Consider the following 19,148-nt stretch of genomic DNA (forward strand, 5'->3'; position numbering starts at 1 on the left):
CTCTGCTGTAGCGTGTGTGTGATGGCTCGCCTTCCACTCGCCACTCAGCTATGCGGCTTCGTGTAGAGGCCGCTCCTGACTTGTCGTCTCAAAGCACACTCTGCTCCTTCGTTCTTGATCGTCGTGCTGGTGCTTGTTTTTACGCCGGAACAGAATGCAGTCCTTCTGTTTTGGGTGAGCGGAGGTTCTAAGCCGGAGGCCCCATCTATTCTGTGTCGGTCTTGACTGCCGATTTCTGAACCTGCGTAATAGGGTGGAGAATTGTATGAGCACCCTTCTCAGTTCAGTAGTGCACTATACGAAAGCAGATTCTCAGGTAGCAGAATCTATGTGGAGTGAACAACGAGGTTTCTTGAAATAGGCAGCAGTTTGATGTCCTCTGATGAATACTTCCCAGTCGATACACAAAGTGAAAAAACAGACGGCGTACATAGTAAAGAAACTTCGAATGCCACAAATTTAACATTAAATTGTAGAAATAATAGGAACGTAATTCCTGAATTTATTGACCTCCAGAAAAGCTGTCACATTCAAATTATTCTCGGAACTTACAGCTGGCAGAAAGCCGGAGCGGAAAGGTCTGAAAAATTCTGGGAGGCCTGGAGTGTACGAGGGTTTGCCTGAAAGCAATGCACGGCATTTTTTTCTTCAACAATTCTTAATTGAACATAATGAGAATTAGACACACGAAAGAGTGGTGTTTTATCTACACATCCTAATTTTCCACGTAACCTACATCCCATTCTATGGCCTTCCTTGATCGCGAATCATGGGCGTGTATGACCCGCCGGCACCAATCCTTGTCCTGGTGGCGGAGCCAGGGCTTCACTGTATCAATCACCTCCTCATCGTCCTCAAAATGTCTTCCACGAATGGCATCCTTTAATGGCGAATGACAACATCAACTCGCTGCAACATGTCAGGTGTGACAGCCGAGGTTGGTCTCCCCTATCTGGTAATATTCAGTGTTCTTGTTCAGGAAAATTTATATGTATTGTTCGCATGTGGTGGATGAAAATATTCAACTTGTGACTGTTAAAACTCTTGGACTGACGGCTGCCGACGCTGTTCTGGTAATGTTGAAGCACGTCCGGCTGGAACACGTCATGGGGACAGTGATGCCAGGACCTTCAGTGTGGCTGATCTGCTGGCCTGCCGCAGTCCCTAGCCGTGCAGTCTTCCGTAGGTGACGGTATTCAGCTTGGCAACGCAGCTCATCCGGAATGTGAACATGCAATAAAATTCACACAACAGCGTCAATGTTCTGAAAACAATAGATGTTAAGATGCTGTGAAATGACGTTATAATATCATGATTAGTTATTGTTGTCAATTTTCATGCCAGATTACGTCTGTTTCGTGTTGCCTAAACTTCGTGTCCTTTTGCAGACAACACAAGTCTCTAACATGGTTGGCAGATTTCGTTATTTGCGGCACTGCTTACAAAATTTATCAGTGCTCATGCCTCACATTTGATACATATTTTTTGTCGACATTATAATCCTATATGGCGTCCAAGTTCAGCTGAATGAGAATAATTGTTACAAACCGTGTAGCACCATAGCTCTACTGCTCTACTGATTTATTTTGCCCTTTTGTTTTATTTAATATTACATCACTGAGTTTCTGTAAATGTTCTTGGATTGAATCCATACCATGGGAGTGTCTATTCTTTTCTCTGTTATAAACTTGATGTCTTTTGGAATGTGGGAAGTTTGACCTATGTAATATATATAATATGAGCAAATGATGTTTGTCTTTCTCACTTAATGTCTTTGGTTATCTTTGAGATTGAATAATTTTGTTTAAATAATTTTTTAGAAATACCAATACGTGCAAATGTTCTGTTTTAATAAATATGTTTGGCTGTTGCTGTGTAATTGCTGATCTGCACTTAGGATTCTTAGTTACTTTATATGTGAAAGGTGTTGTGGTTCCCCTCGGGAACGGAAGCATGCAGCGCGCAAAAATTGTGGTTGGCCTAGGTAGAAAAAATGGAACAAGAGTCAGTCGGGTACGAACAACCAAACTGTCAACTGCTCACATAAAAGTTGTGTACTGAGTGGGTTTTGAGAGAGGCTTTTTCTGGTGCTTTCCAATGCCTCCGATGGATGGATAAAGAGCTGGAGCTATTCTGAAATTGGTATCTATCATCGCCACCAAGAAATAACAGAGTCCAGCAATTCTACCTGCAAATCCACCTACCAATATCCAATCGTCACCACATTACGCAGTCACTGTTAATGGAACACTATATTAATGTTCTGTGAAGGATCAGCTCGTTGGATGTTTAGTGTACTCAAATACAAGGTAATTTGTAACTGAACTTTTGTACCTTCCGTGATTTATCCGCAGTGACATATCCACTTAGGGTCCCCCCCACGATAAAGTGCTTACCGAGTGTCCTTTATTGAAAGAAAATTAAAGTTAATGTGGGAAGAGAGTGAGCTAAAGTACATGATGCTTGCTGAAAATAATTTTTCTATTAAAACTGCTTATTAATATATTGTTGCCATTTTCAAAATTAAAAGTTCTTAAAACTGAGGATGCTAAAGTTTTGCTTCGTAAATGATCACAGTGCTGCTTGTTGCAAAACGCAAAAGGTGAGCCAGTTTCTTACAGATATGTCAAGTTGTGTTCTATTGCACTAAGAGTTGAAAACTAATACCTTGTTCCTTTAGTGTACTGAAAGTATGTTTAGTATGTTCTGCTACAGTGGTCAAGATTAAGGGCCCCCTCCCCTGAAAGTAGTTCAAATGCACAAAGTTACTCAATTATAGCAAGTTTCAATTACTCTTCCTATCCAAGTGAGCTGCTGTACAATATTTGACTCCCCTTGTGTATTAAAAGTGCATATTAATGGTGTAAAAGGACCAACAGTTAGTCTATTGTGCTCATGCTAGATAACGATTAATAGAAAGACCACTATCTATGAAAACAATAATTTCTTTATTCAAAAGATAGTGAGAAGTAACCTGTTAGTGAATTACATTTAACTTTCATTCTAAATAGTAAAGTATTTAACTGGGAGAGACTTAACCTGTGACCAGTTTATAATTTTGCGATGAACTCCATTTACAATTTTATGTCAGCTAGGAAAAAGTTTGAAAAGTAATACTGAACCTATGTCCAATTTATTATTCTACAGTGTATATTAATAGTAATGTTAATAAGACCATTCAGTTTGAATAAGACCTGAAAGTAATAGTGTGTATTGTTATCTATTATATTTATGCAGATAATTTGTTCTAATCTGCCAACTCCAGACTTAACGTTAACATATGTAGGTGTCAGCGTTCATTGCACTCGCGTGTGGCAAAATATAGGTTGTGTTTGCCGGTTTAAGTTACTCATACCAACTTTCTTGAACAAGAATGTCAATCTTCCTGTTGCCTAATTTGGCTGGCGACCGTTTTCTTTATTCTTTAAACAGTGTAGCTAGGTAAAATATTATTTGTTACTGTTTGAATATTTACGTAATCCTGACATTCACTTCCGAAAAGCCACATCCGTTAGGTACAACACAGTCAACATAACAAAATTCCTCTCAGAGGGTAACACTGTTCTGTTGCTTTATACCATAATTGCTTTAACAAGATAGTTTTATTTCACGACCTGCCTACAGTTTTAAGGTTATGGCTTAACAATAGCAGATAACCGTTTCAACAATGTCACTCTCTGCAATCGTGAATTGTTCTTTTTCGAGCGTCCGTTGTGAGAAAGGAATATGCTTTGCAAGAAAACACTAACAGTTCACGAAACATTTCATTTCTCTTAGCAACCACACTGTAACGTCGTGTAAACTGATTGCTTTTGGCCTTCTCACATGCCATTACGGGGGTTCTCAGTGTGATCTAATGCATACCAAAACACTATCCCTGTTTTCATAACGTTCTTTTGTTATTACTTTTTTCCGTTACACTATTAATTAAGCATCAGCCTTTTCAGTAGTTGCAGGGGGAAGAGTCTTGATGAGTGACTGATCTGGCCTTGTAACAATAACCAAAACGGCCTTGCTGTGCTGGTACTGCGAACGGCTGAAAGCAAGGGGAAACTACAGCCGTAATCTTTCCCGAGGGCATGCAGCTTTACTGGATGATTAAATGATGATAGCGTCCTCTTGGGTAAAATATTCAGGAGGTAAAATAGTCCCCCATTCGGATCTCCGGGCGGGGACTACTCCAGAGGATGTCGTTATCAGGAGAAAGAAAACTGGCGTTCTACGGATCGGAGCGTGGAATGTCAGATCCCTTAATCGGGCAGGTAGGTTAGAAAATTTAAAAAGGGAAATAGATACCTTAAAGTTAGATACAGTGGGAATTAGTGAAGTTCGGTGGCAGGAGGAACAAGACTTCTGGTCAGGTGACTACAGGGTTATAAACACAAAATCAAATAGGGGTAATGCACGAGTAGATTTAATAATGAATAGGAAAATAGGAATGCGGGTAAGCTACTACAAACAGCATAGTGAACGCATTATTGTGGCTAAGATAGATACGAAGCCCACACCTACTACAGTAGTACAAGTTTATATGCCTACTAGGTCTGCAGATGACGAAGTAACTGAAGAAATGTATGATCAAATAAAAGAAATTATTCAGATAGTGAAGGGTGACAAAAATTTAATAGTCATGGGTGACTGGAAGTCGGTAGTAGGAAAAGGGAGAGAAGGAAACGTAGTAGATGAATATGGATTGGGGCAAAGAAATGAAAGAGGAAGCCGCCTGGTAGAATTTTGCACAGAGCACTTAATCATAGCTAACACTTGGTTCAAGAATCATAAAAGAAGGCTGTATACATGGAAGAAGCCTGGTGATACTGAGAGGTTTCAGATAGATTATATAATGGTAAGACAGAGATTTAGGAATCAGGTCTTAAATTGTCAGACATTTACAGGGGCAGATGTGGACTCTGACCACAATCTATTGGTTATGACCTGTAGATTAAAAATGAAAAAATTGCAAAAAGGTGAGAATTTAAGGAGATGGGACATGGATAAACTAAAAGAACCAGAGGTTGTACAGAGTTTCAGGGAGAGCATAAGGGAGCAACTGACAGGAATGGGGGAAAGAAATGCAGTAGAAGAAGAATGGGTAGCTTTGAGGGATGAAGTAGTTAAGGCAGCAGAGGATCAAGTAGGTAAAAAGACTGGGGCTAGTAGAAATCCTTGGGTAACAGAAGAAATATCGACTTTAATTGATGAAAGGAGAAAATATAAAAATGCAGTAAATGAAGCAGGGAAAAAGGAATACAAACGTCTCAAAAATGAGATCGACAGGAAGTGCAAAATGGCTAAGCATGGATGGCTAGAGGACAAATGTAAGGATGTAGAGGCTTATCTCACTAGGGGTAAGATAGATACTGCCTACAGGAAAATTAAAGATACCTTTGGAGAAAAGAACTTGTATGAACATCAAGAGCTTAGATGGAAACCCAGTTCTAAGCAAAGAAGGGAAAGCAGAAAGGTGGAAGGAGTATATAGAGGGTCTATACAAGGGCGATGTACTTAAGGACAATATTATGGAAATGGAATAGGATGTAGATGAAGATGAAATGGGAGATACGATACTGCGTGAAGAGTATGACAGAGCACTGAAAGACCTGAGTCGAAACAAGGCCCCCGGAGTAGACAACATTCCATTGGAACTACTGACGCCCTTGCGAGAGCCAGTCCTGACAAAACTGTACCATCAGGTGAGCAAGATGTATGAGACAGGCGAAATTCCCGCAGACTTCAAGAAGAATATAATAATTCCAATCCCAAAGAAAGCAGGTGTTGACAGATGTGAAAATTACCAAACTATCAGTTTAATAAATCACAGCTGCAAAATACTAACGCGAATTCTTTACAGACGAATGGAAAAACTAGTAGAAGCCGACCTCGGGGAAGATCAGTTTGGATTCCGTAGAAATGTTGGAACACGTGAGGTCATACTGACCCTACGACTTATCTTACAAGCTAGACTAAGGGGGGAAAACCTACGTTTCTAGCATTTGTAGACTTAGAGAAAGCTTTCGACAATGTTGACTGGAATACTCTCTTTCAAATTCTAAAGGTGGCAGGGTAAAATACAGGGAGCGAAAGGCTATTTACAATTTGTACAGAAACCAGATGGCAGTTATAAGAGTCGAGGGACATGAAAGGGAAGCAGTGGTTGGGAAGGGAGTAAGACAGGGTTGCAGCCTCTCCCCGTTGTTATTCAATTTGTATATTGAGCAAGCAGTAAAGGAAACAAAAGAAAAATTCGGAGTAGGTATTAAAATCCATGGTGAAGAAATAAAAACTCTGAGGTTCGCCGATGACATTGTAATTCTGTCAGAGACAGCAAAGGACTTGGAAGAGCAGTTGAACGGAATGGACAGTGTCTTGAAAGGTGGATATAAGATGAACATCAACAAAAGCAAAACGAGTATAATGGAATGTAGTCGAATGAAGTCGGGTGATGCTGAGGGAATTAGATTAGGAAGTGAGACACTTAAAGTAGTAAAAGAGTTTTGCTATTTGGGGAGCAAAATAACTGATTATGGTCGAAGTAGAGAGGATATAAAGTGTAGACTGTGCAATGGCAAGGAAAGCGTTTCTGAAGAAGAGAAATTTGTTAACATCGAGTATAGATTTAAGTGTCAGCAAGTCATTTCTGAAAGTATTTGTATGGAGTGTAGCCATGTATGGAAGTGAAACATGGACGATGAATAGTTTGGACAAGAAGAGATTAGAAGCTTTCGAAATGTGGTGCTACAGAAGAATGCTGAGGATTAGATGGGTAGATCACATAACTAATGAGGAAGTATTGAATAGGATTGGGGAGAAGAGAAGTTTGTGGCACAACTTGACCAGAAGAAGGGATCGGTTGGTAGGACATGTTCTGAGGCATCGAGGGATCACCAATTTAGTATTGGAGGGCAGCGTGGAGGGTAAAAATCGTAGAGGGAGACCCAGAGATGAATACATTAAGCAGATTCAGAAGGATGTAGGTTGCAGTAGGTACTGGGAGATGAAGCAGCTTCCACAAGATAGGATAGCATAGAGACCTGCATCATACCAGTCGCAGGACTGAAGACCACAACAACAACAATGACCAAACAACTTCAGTATCGAATATCACGTTAGACAAAAGTTTAATCAAGCGTAGGTAGCTCCACACATTTATGCCAGACAAAAAGACAAACCAGTCTGTCGTTTTCATAAAAGTATGTAGGAATAGTTTACCGACAGAGTGGTCTGAACGACTGAAAATACAGTTTATCACATCACACGTATTAGACTATGCACCTCTCTGGGCAGCAGAGATGGTAGAGAGCCGTTACACTTCTGATAAATCTAAAAGAGTTTTGGTCTCCCTGTATACAAGAGCTAGTGAGCAAAGAAGTAAACAATCTGGAAGTGTAGTATACACTCTGGAAGCTTACAGCCCTAAGGAAGAGCATCTACGGAAATATTTCGAACGTTACTGGATTCTGGGATGTACACCTGTCAAACAGAGGAGTACTCATATAACTAATATCAAAATTGCAGATTCAGGTCAAGGAAAAGTCAATAAAGAAACTGGAACATGAAGCGGAGGATCTGTTATATATACTTGATTCTACAGATCTAATACAGGAGGATGCGAAACAATGCAATGGAACCGTAAATGGGCATTACTTTCCATACAGACAACGCAACAATAATAGTTACAAAAATCACAATAACAACGCCAGTGGTAGGAACGAAGAACACAGTACTACCAACAATAGTCAGCAGAACGGAAAGCAGGCCACAGAATAGTGGTTCTCTTATCTCCAAAGGTCTCTTTCATTTTCGTGTAGGCAGTATCTATCTTACCCCTAGTTATATAAGCCTCTATATCCTTACATTTGTCCTCTAGCCATCCCTGCTTAGCCATTTTGCACTTCCTGCCGATCTCATTTTTGAGACGTTTGTATTCCTTTTTCCCTGCTTCGTTTACTGCATTTTTATATTTTCTCCTTTCATCAATTAAAGTCAATATTTCTTCTGTTACCCAAGGATTTCTACTAGCCCTCATCTTTTTACCTACTTGATCCTCTGCTGCCTTCACTACTTCATCCCTCAAAGCTACCCATTCTTCTTCTACTGCATTTCTTTCCCCCATTTCTGTCAATTGTTACCTTATGCTCTCCATGAAACTCTGTACAACCTCTGGTTCTTTCAGTTTATCCATGTCCCATCTCCTTAAATTCCCACCTTTTTGCAGTTTCTTTTGGTCATTTAATGGGCTATAATCACCCGTGTGTTTTCAATACTGGTTCGTATTTACCTGCAGTATTATATGCACTGTCAGTCATATTAATCCTTGGTATTGCATGGTAGCAAAATTTCTGAGATAAGATTTGTGATATCATGTTGCCACCGTAGTATTTCAGACTGCAGTTTCTCCCTAATCTGTACTAGCTCGATTTCAAAGGCTTCTATGGATTCACCACTGTTAAAAACCCCTTCTATGATAACATGTCAGTAGTACTTTTCTAATTAGAATTAACTCGTTCTGCTAACTCCGGATATTTTGTCTTCAGCCGGTTTCTTCATCTCCAAAATTTCGAATTGCATTTGCCCTGAGTTCTCTTTGATTTTAGAATCTAGTTTCTGTTTTATCTGTGTGATGAGTTCCTTGTCATGCGTTTTATGTTTCTGTTCTACCTGCGTGACAGCTTCTTTATCGCAAGCCTCCTGCTTCCGGACACACTCTATATCACGTGTCTCTTACTTTCTTAAAAATTCAACAAATGGGTCAGGAGTCAAAGAACATACAGGTACTATTTATTGCTCCACCCACAATGCAGCATTTGCCGAGGTAGATTTTACTCTATGTATCTTGTTTGTTCCTGACGTAGTATTCATAGAAACAGGTTCTACTGTTGTGACTTTGCTTTGGCTGTCGTACTTACTGAAGCAGATGGTATATTTTCAATTTCTTCTCTACCTAGATCATGAAGACTTTCACGCGGTCCCATATCAGAAGTGTCACTAAATTCAATCTTTCCCCTTTTCTGTAACTGTATCATCTCCAAATTAAAGTCACTGTTCTTAGTATTAATCTCTTTCTCTTTAACATAAAAAAATAAAATTCCTCTGACAAGAAAAAATCAATGAATTTACAAGTTGGAAGATTTTCCGTTAAAAATTAACATTCTAACACCATTTCATCTTGTGTGTTCGGCATCAATATGTGGGCACCTTGCCTCTGAGTATTTGAGAAATCTGTTGCTTATTCTAATTCCGGATTCATAATTTCTTTAAAAACGCAACACGAACCAGGGACATTCTAATTTAAATTTTTCTTTAACACGACAAGCGAAAGCAACACTCCACGATCTGTCGTCCTTATTTTCCGTAAAATGTCGTAGCCCTGTCGTAAAATCAGTATTCCACGACAGTAACATAAATTTCAGCTTCTCGGGCTTTTGTACATCAATTACCTTCACCCTGTGCGTGTTCCAATTTCACAAATATTCATTAACTACGTGAAAGAGAAAACAGATTTCAACTCCACAAAATATGTACAAGTATAGGTTCGTGTTGTTGTTAACTGAAATTCACTGGCCCCACGATGAGCGCCGGTTATAGCATCTCTCGTAACATAAATTGAATAATTATGTATTTTACGTAATGTCAATACTAAGAACAAGATACCTATAAACCTATTAAAAATTTTATGCTGGTAGATAATCGTTAAACCTTTGTGAAATCATCGTTTCCAAAGCCTTAAACATCTTTACTCTATTATTTTGGCAATATATTTTCAATGAAATGTTCCTTTTCAATGACGTTACGAAGAAGACAAGGCCTAAGTCTTTACTTCTGCATAACCATACTTGGAGGTGAGACCTGAAATCATCATAGTTCATTAAGTATGTGAACATTAACAATTAAGATCAAATTATTTATTACCGTCGACAAGGAGTGAGGCTTCGGCCTGTTATTTATTGGAAATAAGATCGCACACATAACGACGTTGTAATGTTTTACTTCCAAATATTCTACCAGCGACGCTGATTGCAAAATGGCCTAAATTAACGTCTTTATCTAAATCTGCGTAAATATTTGACATGGAGGATTTCCTAGGATACTACTGGAATAATAATAAAAAAGACATATAATACATACATTTTAAATTAATTCCGCTAAAGATCATTTTACATAAACATCTATCGATCAGCTCAGAACAATACAAAAGTCAGAATGTAAGTGTTACATCGTAAAAAAATGAAGAGGACCAAACCAGTTTATATACACTACTTTCTCGAAGTCCTCTGTTAATTCTGTAAGGTAATATTTCACTGCTCCTGTTCAGAAGAATTTATATCTATTGTTCGCATTTCATGGATTACAAAAATATTCAATTTATGATAGTTCCATTTCACATCGCTTCGCAACGTTACGTTTAGATATACGGTGAAGAGCCAAAGAAATTTGTACCTGCCTAATATCGTATAGGGCCCCCACGAGCACCCAGAAGCGCCACAACACGACGTGGCATGGACTCGGCTAATGTCTAAAATAGTTCTATAGGTAACTGACACCATGAATCCTCAGGGATGTCCACAAATCTGTATGAGTGCGAGGGGCAGGAGGTATTTTCTGAAGAGCACGTTGCAAGACATCACAGATATGGTCAATAACGTTCATCTTTGGAGAGTGTGGTGTTCAGCGGAAATGTGTTGAGAGTTAACGAGCATTTTGCTCTCATTTAAGTATATGGCCGAAAGAGTCAGCCTTCAGGAATTGTGAAACGAACCCTGTCGTCCAGGACCGGATGCCACAAAGGGCTCAGAGTCATCACGAGATGGGGAAACTCACAGGCGTCTATTGTCTATTGAGGGATAAGCGCTGCAGTGTGCGAGTGGGACAGACGAGAACCTACGTCATAGGGCATCCCTGTAGAAGGCTTTTGTGGCCTAGGAGACGTAGCAGTGTTAAATATGGCGGACATAAGAGTGGCCATAAAGGGAAATATTTACGAAAACTATTTAATTCTGTAGCAATGCTGGGAATCAAGCCACAGTAATTTTAATATGCCATCATCCATAAATTCTCATGGTGATCCCAATAAAACTTGAGTGTTGATCATATCAATAATAGTTTAGGATTTACTGTTTCACCTACGTGATTATTCGGCTATTCACAGTAAAGTGCCTGGTAGAGGGTTAAATGAACCATCTTCAAGCTGTCTCTCTACTGTTCCACTCCAGAACGGCGAACAGGAAAAACTAGCACTGAAATTTTTCTGTGCGCGCCCTGATTTCTCTTATTTTGTCGTGATGATCATTTCTCTCTATGTAGGTGGGTGCTAACAGAATGTTTTTGCAATCGGAGGAGAAAAATAGTGATTAAAATTTGATAAGAAGATCCCGTCGCATTGAAAAACGCCTTTGTTTTAATGATTGCCACTCCAGTTCACGTATCATGTCTGTGGCACTATCTCCCCTACTTCGCGATAATACAAAATGAACTGCCCTTCTTTGTACTTTTTCGAAGTCATACGTCAGTCTCATCTGATGCGGATCCCACACCGCACAGCAATACTCCAGAATAGGGTGGACTAGCGTGAGTGTTCTGCCAATGAATCGCAATTTTTGGTTGGCTCTACTCACAAAATTATCTATGTGATCGTTAAAATTGAGGGTATTTGTAATTGTAATCCCTGAGTATTTAGCTGAATTTGCAGCCTTCACATTTGTGTGTCTTATCGCGTAATCGAAATTTAGTGGATTTGTTTTAGTACTCATGTGAACAACTTCACACTTTTCTTTACACAGGGTCAATTGCCACTTTTCGCACCATACAGATATGTTATCTAAATCATTTTGAAATTTGTTTTCTTCATCTGATGACTTTACAAGACGGTAAATGAAAGCGTCATCTGCCAACAATCTTAGACGGCTATTGATATTTTCTCCTATGTCGTAAATATAGACAAGGACATTATAGGGCCTATAACACTTCCTTTGGGAGCGCCAGATATTATTCCAGTTTTACTCGACGACTTTCCGTCTATTACTTCGAACTGTGACCTTTCTATCAGGAAATCACGAATCCACAGTGATTTTCCACAGTTTGGTCAGAATAGCTTGTGAGGAACGGTGTCGATAGCCTTATTGAAATCTAAAAATATGAAATCAATTTGACATCCCCTGTCGATAGCACTCATAACTTTCTGAATATAAAGAGCTAGTTGTGTTTCGCAAGAACTGAATCCATGCTGACTACGTGTCAGTAAATCGTTTTCTTCGAGGTACTCCATAATGTTCGATACAGTATATGTTCCAAAACCCTACTGCAAATCGACGTTAGTGATATTGGCCTGTAATTCAACGGATTACTCCTACTTTCCTTTTTTGTCATTGGTGTGACTTGAGAAATTTTCCAGTCTTTAGGTACGGATCTTTCTGTGAGCGAGTGGTTGTATATTATTGCTAAATATCGAGCTAATGTACTGTGAGCGAGCGGTTGTATATAATTGCTAAATATCGAGCTAATGTATCAGCATACTCTGAGAGGAATCTGACTGGTATACGATCTGTGCCGAAAGCGTTGCTTTTGTTAAGTGATTTAAGCTGCTTTTCGACACCAAGGATATCTATTTCTATGTTTCTCATCTTGGCAGTTGTTCTTGATTGGAATTCAGGAATATTTACTTCGTCGTCTTTGGTGAAGGAGTTTCGGAAAATCGTGTTTATTAACTCTGTTTTAGTGGTACTGTCATCAGTGACTTCACCGTTGTTATCACGCAGTGAAGGTATTCATTGCGTCTTGCCACTGGTGTGCTTCATGTATGACCAGAATCTCTTTGGGGTTTCTGCCAGATTTCAAGACAGAGTTTCGTTGTGGAAATTATTGAAAGCATTTCGCATTAAAGTACGCGCTATATTTGAACTTCCACAAAACTTTGCGAGGATTGAGTAGTATGCGTTCTTTTAAATCTGCCATGCTTTTTTCGCTGCTTCTGCAACAGCGATCTGACCCGCTTTGTGTACCATGGGGGATCAGTACCATCACTTATTAATTTATATGGTGCATATCTCTCAATTGCTCTCGATACTATCTCTTTGAAATCGTTCCACAACTTTTCTACGCTTACATGATCAGATCGGAAGGAATGTAGACTGTCTCTTAAAAAGGCGTTAAGAGCATTTTTATGACATTTTTTTAAATAGATATGCTTTGTGTTTCTTTTTGATTGTTGTGGGAGCTACGGTATTCAGCCTAGCAGCTACTGCCTTTTGGTCGCTAATCCCTGTATTCGTCACTATACTCCCTATTTGTCCAGGATTATTTGTTGCTAAGAGGTCAAGTATGCTTTCGCAACCATTTACGCTTCGAGTGGGCTCATGAACTAATTGTTCAAAATAATTTTCTGCGAAAGCATTCAGTACAGTTTCGGACGACGTTATATGCCTGCCGCCGGCTTTAAACGTATAATTTTTCTAGCATATCGAGGGCAGATTAAACTAACCACCCACTGTAATTGTAAGAGGGGGGTACCTATTTGAAATGAAACTCAAGTTTTCTTTGAACTCTTTAGCAATTACATCTTCTGATGCAGTGGGGGGGGGGGGGGGTCGGTTAACCACCCAATTAATAGTTTATTCCGATTGCCAAGTATAACCTTACCAATTGAATTTCGTAGGAACCATCTACTTCATTGACACTACAAGGCAAACCACTTTTGACAGCAATAAATACACCACCAAATTGTATTTAATCAAACCTTTCTGAACACTGTTAGATCATTAGAAAAAAGATTCTGCTGAACTTATTTCCAGCTTTAACCAGCTTTCTGTACCTATAACTATTTGAGCTTCAGTGCTTTCTATTAGGGCTTGGAGGTCTGGTTGTTTCCCAACACAGCCACGACAGTTTACAACTACAATACTGATCGTTTCTACAACAAACTTGCTGTGTTTTACCTGCTCCCTTTTAGACGGACGCCCATTCTGTGGTTTCCTGAGACCCTCTAACCTAAAAAACCATCCAGTCCCTTCCACACAGCCCCAACTATCCGTGTAGCCAAATCCTGTGTGTAGTGGACTCCTAATCTATTTAAGCGTAACACAGAAACACACCACCCGATGGCGCAAGTCAACGAATCTGCAGCCTATACGGTCACAGAACCACCTGAGAATCTGATTCAGACCCTCCACTCGACTCTGCACTAAAGGACAATAGTCGGTTCTATCTATGATGCCGCAGATGGTGAGCTCCGCCTTGATCTTGCATGCAAGACTGGCAATCTTTACAATTCACGGTAGCTACCCAAGACCAGAGTGAATCTCCTCCGATCCAAAGCGACATACGTCATTGGTACCACATGAGTTGGCCACTGCTTAACACAAATATTTTTCTGGGGGCCTTTAAAAAAGGACTAGTTAAGCCACTACCTAAACCGGACGTTGCCATGTCGCTCTCTCATTAGCGACTTATTTGCATTCTTCCAGCGCTGTAGAAGGCCTTAAGATACATAGTCCACGATCAGTCAACAAAGTACGTAGTTGCAAATAACCTCCTAGACAATTACTAATCAGGTTTTTATAAATATCACAGCACAACCTCAGCCTAAATAAAGGTAACAGATGACCTGAAGCTTGCCACGGACACTCGAGAGGCGGCTATCATGTAGTTCTTAAGAATTCAGCAAAGCCTTTGACACGATCTTTTTCGATAGTTTATTTGCCAAACTAAGCAGCCTAAATTTCTCGCCTAGTGCAGTGTTATACCGGACCTCTCGCCATCAATGCGTCATGTCCGGCCCCTTGAAGTCACAGTGGATGTAGGTAGTATCAACCGTCCCCAAATGTTTGGCATTAGGCCTACACTCTTTTCATTGTATGGCAATGATATGTCATCAGTTTCGTCCTACTGCAATACCACATAGACACTTATGACCATTATGTATATCTAATTCCAAAACCAATAAACCTGAATACAGCTGTCGAGAATCTCAAGACTGACCTGTCTGTGCACTATAAAAATGGCACAGGATATAGGATTTAATCCCATCCCATACAAAACGCAAGAGGTGCTGGTTACTCATTCTAAGCGCATTAGCCATAATATTAGGAGCCCCCAGCATTTTTAATCCTGAATGGGACAAATATCTACTTCTCTCACTCGTAAAAGCGTCTAGGAGTGAAGACAGTTATAAATCTAACACGGACTGAACAGATAATCTTTTGACCTGAGAAAGGAACTTGTACAAAAGCTTATACTTCCAATTATTGATTACAGCGGTGTTATCCAGCAAGGCCTTCAATAAGAAATCTCACGGCGCCTGAAACTGGTCATAAATACGTACGTTCGTCATACTTGTGATTTTCGACTCTTCGATGACAGTTCATCACTATATGCACCACTTTCCCGATTGCCTGCAGGCAAGCGCTGAGATTTCCACACCCTCTATCTTCTCTACTGCTTTATCAATAAAAACTATGCCTCATCTTCCTTCTCGGCCTCAACTCTCTTGTCTGAATGACATGGCAGGGACACCCGTTCCTGTCAGAATAAACTCCATCTGTCCCACCACATGATTCAGCCACTTGTCCTTGTCAGTAGCAGAATCCAGCCTCTGGAATAATCTCCCGCATTATACTACGGAGAACTGATTAACATGTCCATCTTCAGCAGACAGTTAATGAAATACACACTGTGGCAACACAAATGGCTACCATGGTCCCTGAAAACACGCGATAACCCTGTATATTCTTCTTTCCATCCAGGTATTTCTCATTTCCGAATATTCTTAACTGCTACTGTCTCGTTAAATTCCCTTTCCCAAGAACTCGCTATATCGGAAAACATGTGTTTTACACACCATAAACTCTTTTTATATCAGCCACTATCATTATCACCATTATTGCCATTTTCATTATTATTATTATTACAGTTAGTATTATAATTCTACATCTACATCTACATTGATACTCGGCAAGCCACCCAACGGTGTGTGGCGGAGGGCACTTCACGTGCCACTGTCATTACCTCCCTTTTCTGTTCCAGTCGCGTATGGTTCGCGGGAAGAACGACTGTCTGAAAGCACTCGAATCTCTCTAATTTTACATTCGTGATCTCCTCGGGAGGTATAAGTAGGGAGAAGCAATATATTCGATACCTCATCCAGAAACGCAGCCTCTCGAAACCTGGTGAGCAAGCTACACCGCGATGAAGAGCCCCTCTCTTGCAGAGTCTGCCACTTGAGTTTGCTAAACATCTCCGTAACGCTATCACGGTTACCAAATAACCCTGTGACGAAACGCGCCGCTCTTCTTTGGATCTTCTCTATCTCCTCCGTCAACCCGATCTGGTACGGACCCCACACTGATGAGCAATACTCAAGTATAGGTGGAACGAGTGTTTTGTATGCCACCTCATTTGTTAATGGACTACATTTTCTAAGGACTCTCCCAATGAATCTCAGCCTGGTACCCACCTTACCAACAGTTAATTAGTGGCAACAGTGGCAACAGTAGAGAAGTACTGCCAGTATTAACTTAATTAGCTCATAGTCGGGATTTTTCACTCGCACTGTCGCGATAGTTACTCAGATCATTTTAAGGCTATCTCTTATACTCCATTTGTTATTTCTTAGATAACTGCGATGTAAGAAAGGTACTGTAAGTGTGTAACTTTGGTCCGATGCAGAAGAGTGCTTGATGGCTCTAATAAGGTCAGGTTAAATAAATAAATACATAAATAAAATAAAATAAATCGATCAAAGTACAAACACAATCTTGACCTAACCTATAGCTGTAAAAAACAGATGTTGATTAAAGTAATATGCTAAGCAGGAAAGTAGTAATAGCTGACACAAATAACTAGGGAGACTGAATAATTGATATATTGCTGTAAGCCCTGGAAGACTGCCATTAATGTGTAACTTACACTTGCCGGCTATAAAATGACTGTGGCTCCTTAAATAAACTTCTACTGTGGATTTCTCATCTCTACATAGTCAGTAATATTTATGAAAATACATAAAGATATTGACACAGCGACCTTATGCATACTTGGGATGGTCCATAGATCAATTTTCATCACTTGAAATGTTTTAAGCATTTTTGAGTAATACTTCACTTCGCCAAGCCCAATTTTATGAGAGAAGGAGACAATAAAGCATGTTCTACACTACAAAAATGTAATAAATATTATTTAAACGTTTATATAGTTTTTTATTGCAGTTGATCTGAGAGATACTTACAGTGTCATATTTATCCATTAACAGTAATTTTCACAAAACTTTACCACAACTAACCATACAAAAATGATGCATTCTGGAGAAATGACTAATGCATTCTACACTTAAACTACACATTTTCGTTAAACACAAGGAAATTCTTAACTCTACAACTATGAGATATAAACTCACAACTTTACTGAAGACATTGGTAGACTAGGTCCCACATAAAGAGTTAAGTTTGATACATAGAAAATATTACCTTTCCTTTTAAATTAAATTATTTGTTAAATACTAACACTTTCTTGTAAAAAACATACACAGGTTGCTTACTGTAATATGCAAGTATAAATACAGATATCTTGTCTGGAACGAAAATTTCATTTATACGCCAAGCTGCACTGATGGATGAGCATAGTTTGATCTTTACACCATGTAATAAAGAAACCAAAAATAATCTGTGTTATTGAACAAGTTATAAAAAAAATTTGTTCTGTAACATTAGAAAACTTACATGGTACTACTGCTTATTTAACTTACAGTTCAAATTGCACTTATTAATAAGGAAAGTTGATACTCATATCAAGATAAACAATGCTATTCCCCACAACTAAACTGTCAGTATCATTTGTCAGAAACATGTCTTAATTTGAAATTTCCTGAAAGATTAAAACTGTGTGCCGGACCGAAGCTCGAGCTCGGGACCTTCGCCTTTCACGGGCAAGTGCTCTGCTGAACACAAGAGAACTTCTATAAGGTATGGAAGGTAGGAGACGAGGTACTGGCAAGTAAAGCTGTGAGGACGGGGTGTGAGTCGTGCTTGTGTAACTCTGACGGCAGATCACTTGTCAGAGAAAGGCAAAGGTCCCGAGTTCGAGTCTCGGTCCAGCACACAGGTTTAATCTGCCAGGAAATTTCATATAATCGCACACTCCGCTGCAGAGCCAAAATCTCATTCTAATGTCTTCGTTTGTCTAAACTGATATCAAATTCAGGCAGGCTTTCTGGTGACCACCATCTAGGGTACTAGCTTCATCATACATTACATAATGACTGTATTCTTCCACTGACAGTGACATCTTATTTTGTCACATATTAGAGACAACATGAGAATTTCATCCCCCGTGCATCACGATGTTGTAGCAAAAACTATTACTTGATGTCCGATACACTGATGTGTTAAATCAGAATTGTAATACCTGCCCCATACGTTATCATGTTCGAGAAATTGTAACAAATAGTCCCATACTTTACTATGTTTATGAAAAATTGCGGCAAATTGTCCTAGACATTGTCGAAAAAGCAAATGGTGACTTGTTGCAGCAATGCGTAACTTGTTACAACACACAAAAGTCATCAGTCAGCAAGTGATCCCCGCAAAGAAAGATGTGTTCCAGTGAGAATAACGATTAGTCAGATTCATGATGTCATATGTGCAGGTCAGTACCCAGACATCACAATGTCACACATGGATCATCGACAATGACAGCATGACATCACTATCAGCACAGTATTTTGCTGGCCATTAAAACCAAACATCCAATCAGTATGGAGCCACCATCTTGGATTGTAATGTCATACGTTCAACTTCATGAATCTGCAAGGGCACTGAGATGACATCATAATAAAGGAGGCATGGCTCGTGACATCATGGATACTCAACTGATCTGCAAATGTGACATCACGAAAATGACTAAGCGATTTACTTGTTGGACCAAGTCTCGGATTTGTATCACTGAGAAGTATCAACTCGATAAGTAATCACTTTTACTTTGTTGCAACAAGTTGTAACTTTCCAAAAAAAATTCTCACCTTCATAGTTGGCGACTTATGGAGCTAGTTGTTACAATTTTTCGTCGCAGTGGCGATGTATGGAACTTTGTGTTACAATTTTGTGTAACACTAATGATGTCTGAGGTAATTAGTTACTATTGTTCTCTGTGACCTACTTATGTGTGTG

The sequence above is a fragment of the Schistocerca gregaria genome, chromosome X (genome assembly GCF_023897955.1).
Source record: "Schistocerca gregaria isolate iqSchGreg1 chromosome X, iqSchGreg1.2, whole genome shotgun sequence".
NCBI lineage: Eukaryota > Metazoa > Arthropoda > Insecta > Orthoptera > Acrididae > Schistocerca > Schistocerca gregaria.